Source organism: Danio rerio, chromosome 4, assembly GCF_052040795.2.
Source record: "Danio rerio strain M-AB ecotype USA chromosome 4, GRCz13ab, whole genome shotgun sequence".
Lineage (NCBI taxonomy): Eukaryota > Metazoa > Chordata > Actinopteri > Cypriniformes > Danionidae > Danio > Danio rerio.
In genome coordinates, this window is record NC_141024.2 from 36,621,501 (window position 1) to 36,627,500 (window position 6,000).

The 6,000-nt window shown below is 33.5% G+C and overlaps 1 protein-coding gene, 1 long non-coding RNA gene and 1 pseudogene across 2 annotated transcripts in view; all 3 read right to left on the bottom strand.

Annotated features, from left to right (window-relative positions):
• LOC148680292 (uncharacterized) overlaps positions 1-6,000 on the bottom strand; it is a 790,608-nt gene that overhangs the window by 125,137 nt on the left and 659,471 nt on the right. The window lies entirely within an intron of this gene.
• Positions 5,047-6,000, bottom strand: part of LOC147844841 (uncharacterized) — a 5,053-nt gene continuing 4,099 nt past the window's right edge. Inside the window, exon 2 of the mRNA XM_087249184.1 lies at positions 5,047-5,946. The gene's annotated coding sequence lies outside the window, so the exon portion shown is untranslated. The remainder of the gene's footprint in view (positions 5,947-6,000) is intronic.
• On the bottom strand, positions 5,149-5,905 carry LOC147844842 (uncharacterized; annotated as a pseudogene).

The window sequence follows — 6,000 nt, forward strand, 5'->3', positions numbered from 1 at the left end:
ATACATTTTTGGCTGCTGCAGTACACTGTAAAAAATTGCTGTTAAAAAACGGTCAGATTCTACGGTAAAATAATGTTTTTTAACTAAAACAGTAATATTCTGTTAAAAACAGTGCATTCTGGGTAACATTTTTGTTTTCGAGAAAGTAACCAACTGCAGAAAACTGTGAGCTAACAGAGTTCAGATTCGATGTTTTGAAGTCTGTGTTTAAAATCACACTTTGTGTCCTTGTTCACTATTTCATACACTAGTTAACTAATATAGTTCACCTGACAGTTAATGAACACTAATGAGTGAATTCAGACACTGATGAACACCTGCTGTTAATAATCACAATTACTGAAGAAAATAAACAAGAAACACAAACAGTGACTTGAGTTACAACATTAAATAAAATCAAATAAAATAAAACAGCTTCAGTCTCAGCAGAGGATCATTAAACAACTCTACAAACAACAGCACACACACTTATTACTGACTGATTTGACTTCCATACTATTCTCATTGAGATCCAACAGAAATTAAGGTGTTTTTTGTGTCACCGTAATGGAGTGAGGGGCTGGTTTAGTTGGGCTCTTCACCCTTGAACTTATTAATTCAGACTCTCCAATTACTATAATAAAGAGTTAACAAAATGCTTGTATTATAGCAATCAAGTTGGAAAGTCAATAAATAGAGAAATCTATTTGTCTGAAATTAGTTCTGATAATTGTTTTTGTTATAAATCTGGAAGAAGGGTCTCATGCAATAGATTTTATGCTTAGTTGCAGCTATTGATTTAAATAATGAGAAGTGGAAACAGAAAAGATGCCTCTGTAATTACTTAACAGTTAAGAAATAACATATAAAAACAGTTCAGTTATGACAAATACACACTCAGACCTGATGAATCTGACCTTGTATCTCAACAATGGTAACATCTCAAATGTTTCATGCTGCAATGCATGCTGGGAGTGGTACGGTACAAATATCCCAGCATGCATTGCGGTATAAACAAATGTTGTATAATGGTCTAACAGTTTTCTTTATTTGTGTTTGATTCTGCTGTTGTTTATGTTTAGACTTTCGGTTGCGTTAAATTGAACAGTTAAACTGTTAATTTTGTTAGTTGTCACCATTATTGAGGTTCATATGCTGATTATTGATGTCTCTTTGAGTGCGATTTACACCATAGAGCAGTGTTATTGTCCAAGATATTCTTAAAAACTTCCAGAAATCATTGCCATATATAGACATATAATGTAAAACAATAGATTAAACATTGAATAGGAGCAGTAAATTTTATTATACTAAATGAGAACAGACTCTGCCATTTAATAGCAACATGAACATCACCAGATCTTATTTAGGTTTTTGGCTGGCTTGCCACAACAAAGGAGCTTTTCAAACAAAGTTCTTAACAATTGCAGCAGCCAAGATATATAAATGTTAAAAATGACAGGGCTAAGAGCCCAACTAAAGCAAACTCTGTTCTCCATGATGGTGACGTAAAACTTTAACTTTTTGTTAAGAAGAACTTTAGTAGATGTTATACAAAAATACATGTATTAAGTAATAAGTGTAGCTGGTGATGATGTTTGTAGAGTTGTTTATTCATCCGCTGATCATTTAAATGATTTAATCATTTGTTGTTCTTCAGGTTATTTCATTATAAAGCTGTGACTAAAGTTTTGTATGTTCTGTTCTTGTTTTTTTCCCTTCAGTATTTCTTCATTTGTTCATTGTTAATCCTCAATTATCATTTAATTAGTCAGTTAATTAATGAATTTACTTCAGCTTTGCTACATGTTTCTTGAACACTCAGTAGTGTGGACACTTCAATTAAAACTGAAGTATATGCTCTGGGGTTTAAAGGGTTAAAGGTGTGAGAGGTAAAAACACAGTGTAAAAATGTATTTTAACAGTAATATACTGTTAATTTACACAACGGAAGTAGACTGTAAAAAAACAGTATATTGCTGGCAACCACAGCTGCCAGTAGATTACCGTTAAATCAAGGAAAAAACAGTATTTTACTGTAAAACCTGAAGCTAATTTCTTCTGTCTGTCACCGTTGTGGAGGAGAGTAGAGCCAGTGTATGAGTTAAAGATGAACAATGAACTGCTGATGTTATTCTGCATGTTTCTCTATTTAAAGATAGCGGCTGTTTAGTTGCTGATGCAGTCAGAATCTCTCTGGTGATTCCAGATTTACATGTATGTGTGCTGTTGTGAAAAATAAGACATTAGAGTTAAACCGAACTTTTCTAATTAACTAAAACAAGTTATCATTATAAGTATGCTTCTGAGCATATATAGCACATTACTTCATAAACTCAATCAGCAGTTGACCAAGTTGAGGCAGTTGCTTTCAGTGAGCAAAATGAGTTCACTTGAGTATTGTGTAAATCAATGTAGTCCATGTATTTTTACAGCAACATACTGTAAAATAACAGTACATTGCTGGCAACTGCAGCTGCCAGTATTTTACTGTTTTTTAACGGGACAATTTTTAACAGTGTAGGCTATTATTATAATGCAATATTGTCAATAGATGATAAATTCTAGCACAGCTTCACCTAATTTATTATTCAATTGTTCATTATCGTAACTTCTAGTTTAAATAGGAGAACAACACCAATACATTTTGAATCTTCATGCGTTGACTAAAACGTATTTGATCGTGCGTTTTGTCTGCGGAGGCTCTGGATCAGCTGTCAGATTAGCTATCTCAGCGTCCGTTCAACACCGCGGTAAAGTTAGTTTGACGTTTGACATTCATTAGACATTCGGTTTCAAACCAAGTAAAATCTTTGCTCCTGTTATAGTTTGAGCCAAGAATATGTCAGATGGACATAAATATGTGCTCTTTATGCTGCACAAGGCTTAATTTCTCAATTAAGCAATAATTAACCATTCAAATGAATTAAACAATTCAACCACATGAAATTATACAACAAAACCAGGACCAAAATGTTCAGAGAAACATCCTAGTTATTGCACAAGACTCTGTTTTTGAAATAAGCCCTTTATTTATTTTATAATCATTTTAAAACCCATATTTTCAGTACATTAGATGCACTGTTAACACTTAAATAAATTAAACTCTGACACCATTTGAGATAAAAGATTCAAATCAACTCTAAAATATTATTCTCTATAATTCACAAGCTTTGTTTTGTAGAGTTATGCCTTTGTTGATTTTATATATAGTACTGAATCCATATATTCAGTACATTGGATACACCTTAAACACTTAAATGAATAAAGAATAAATTTTAGAAATTCTAGAATTCAAGAAATTTTTAGAGTTGATTTGAATCTTTTATCTCAAATGGCGTCAGTTTAATTAATTTAAGTGTTTACAGTGTATTGGATGTACTGAAGATATGGATTCAGTAGTGTATATAAAATCAACAAAGGGATAACTTTGAAAAGCAAAGCTTGTGGATTATAGAGAATACTATTCAGACATTTTTAGAGTTGATTTGATTATTTTATCTTAAATGGCATCAGAGTTTAATTTCTAATTTACTTTTATCATTTTTACATTCAAAGTTATCTTAAAACTATTATAAAACTAATAAAGTGCTAATTCCAAAAAAACAGAGTCTTGTGCAATAACCAGGATGTTTCTCTGAACATTTTGGTCCTGGTTTTGTTGTATAATTTAATATAGTTAAATTGTTTAATTCAATCGAATGGTTAATTTTGTTTATTTATTTAATAGAGAAATTAAGCCTTGTACAACATAAAATGCACATTTATGTCTTTCTGATGTATTTTTGGCTTAAACTATAACTGGAGCAAAGAATTTAATTGGTTTGAAAATGAATGTCAAATGAGTGTTGCTCCTAATTAAGCTGCATTAATTGGTAGGCATTCACGCTGCAACATATAGGATAAGACATTTTTTGAGCATTTTGGTAACTAATGCACGATTGTCTCAATATAATAGCTCTTTACTTTGACTAACAGGCGTTTGCAGGTTGTATTGATGGAGTTTAGTTAATGAGTCACTGGTCATTCACATGTTTATTTGTACCAGTAGAAGGGTTGTGTGTCAATTTGTAGTACTATTCTAATAAGTGTTGTGAAGACAAGCGTATTTATAATGTTTATCCTTATTTTTAGAAGCTGACGTTGGTAATTGTACGATGCAGAGAGTCTAGTAATATCCATGTTTAATATGCATTCAAAATTGACGTCTTTTTGGTTTCACTGTAACACACAAGAGATTAGCTTTATTTTTCAATGAGACTTTCTTGGCAGAAATCACAATTTGATTATTTGCTGTAGATTGACTTATAATTTATTAAGTCACATTGAAATAAAGGGTTACAAAATAATTCCCAATCCTGCATTTTCAAATACTACTCTAAACAGTAAACGTAAAAAAAGTAAATTTTGTGCTTCAAATAACTCTACAAATTGGCTTTTTTATTCATTGTGGATTTTTGTATTTATATAACCACTAATTCAGCGAGTGAAGTCAATGCTGAGTAAGTTCAAACTGGTTTAAACATAAGCAGTGCATAAATACAAGTATTTTATAGCGGGGTAAATTTGTTTATATCTAAACAATTTTTAAAATCTGGGATTATTTGAGTGAATGTATGTACAGCAAGATTTTCTAAATAACTTACTTGTTTTATAGAGTGAACGCACTCTACAAGTTTCCCAGTCAGCTTCTGGTTTTTTATGCTGCAGCTGAGCTCTTTTTATATTATTGGGAAATTTATAAGGTGGCCAACAGCAGGCATCTTCCCCAACCATCCACATGCTACTCACAACCTCCACCTCTCCCCGTCCCAAGAAATCCACCACATGGAAAAATGGTGAGTTCATTTTATACCTTAAAGAACAGATGAAACAGAATTAATTTGGTACTACAAATAGCAAGTATGTAAAAGTAGAATTACTTAAGATAAATTCTAACTTGTTTTTAAACCTGTGTAATTTGCCTTCTTGAAATGTATCTGATGTATTCAGACATGCATGATGTGTACATTTATAATGAGATGATTCTTTTCCATTGTTTTTCTTGAGGTCCAACTTGCAGAACTTGTGGTGTCATACAAGATGTTTTCAATTAAGCCAAGTTGTCCATCAATCATCACGCAGTTGTCTCCAGTTCTACATTTTATTGTGACATTTTCAAGAATGGCTTTATTGTACTGCACTCTTGGTGTGCTGTCTTGCACTGTTGGGCCATTTGAGTGTTTTCCACTGAGTTTGAGTTTTTTTTGGCTGAGAAGTGGGTTTGCTCTGTGTGGACCGCCGCTCCACAACACGAATCAGTTGCTGGAGAATCTGTTGGGGCTTTCTGATCTTCCTTTTAAGCTGACCAAGGAAGTTTTTAAAGCAAAATGCAGACACACAGTCCAAAGGACCAAACCTCCTCACATCATCTGCAAGATGACACAGAGAGTGGACATTATAGACCATCTCCTCAACCCCATACAAGGTTGAACTGTTCAAGGAGGTACCTAATCAAGTTTTCAGCATAGTCACAGTAATGGGCACAGAGGGTTGGGGAAAGCATCAGAAAGATACTAACCGACAGTGATTGGAAGTTGTTGTAAAGTGGTGTTGGAAGAATATCCTTCAGTACTACTGGACCGGTGTACAGAAGAAACTGCCTAAACTCAGTAGCTTTCCAGTGTTCCAGTTCAGAGAGTGATCGTGGCTTTCGTGCAAATTCAGAGGGTATGTATTTTGACGTTCCTACAAGACTCTCTGAGATGCTACTTATTATATGGGTGCTCTGTCTGTTTTTTAGGTTGCCCTTGGTCCAAAAAATGATCATCTTCCTTGTCACACCAAGGCAAACAACATGCATATAATCCAGCACGAATTGTGTGACCATTCCCAAACTTAATGTACTGAGTATAGAGTGACCTCTGTGGTGGTTGTCATCATGCATTTCTGTAAAGGACTCATCTGTCCTGAGTGGGGCATGTGTTTCTGCACTGTTAAAAATTGTCCCGTTAAAAAACAGTAAAATACTGGCAGCTGCAG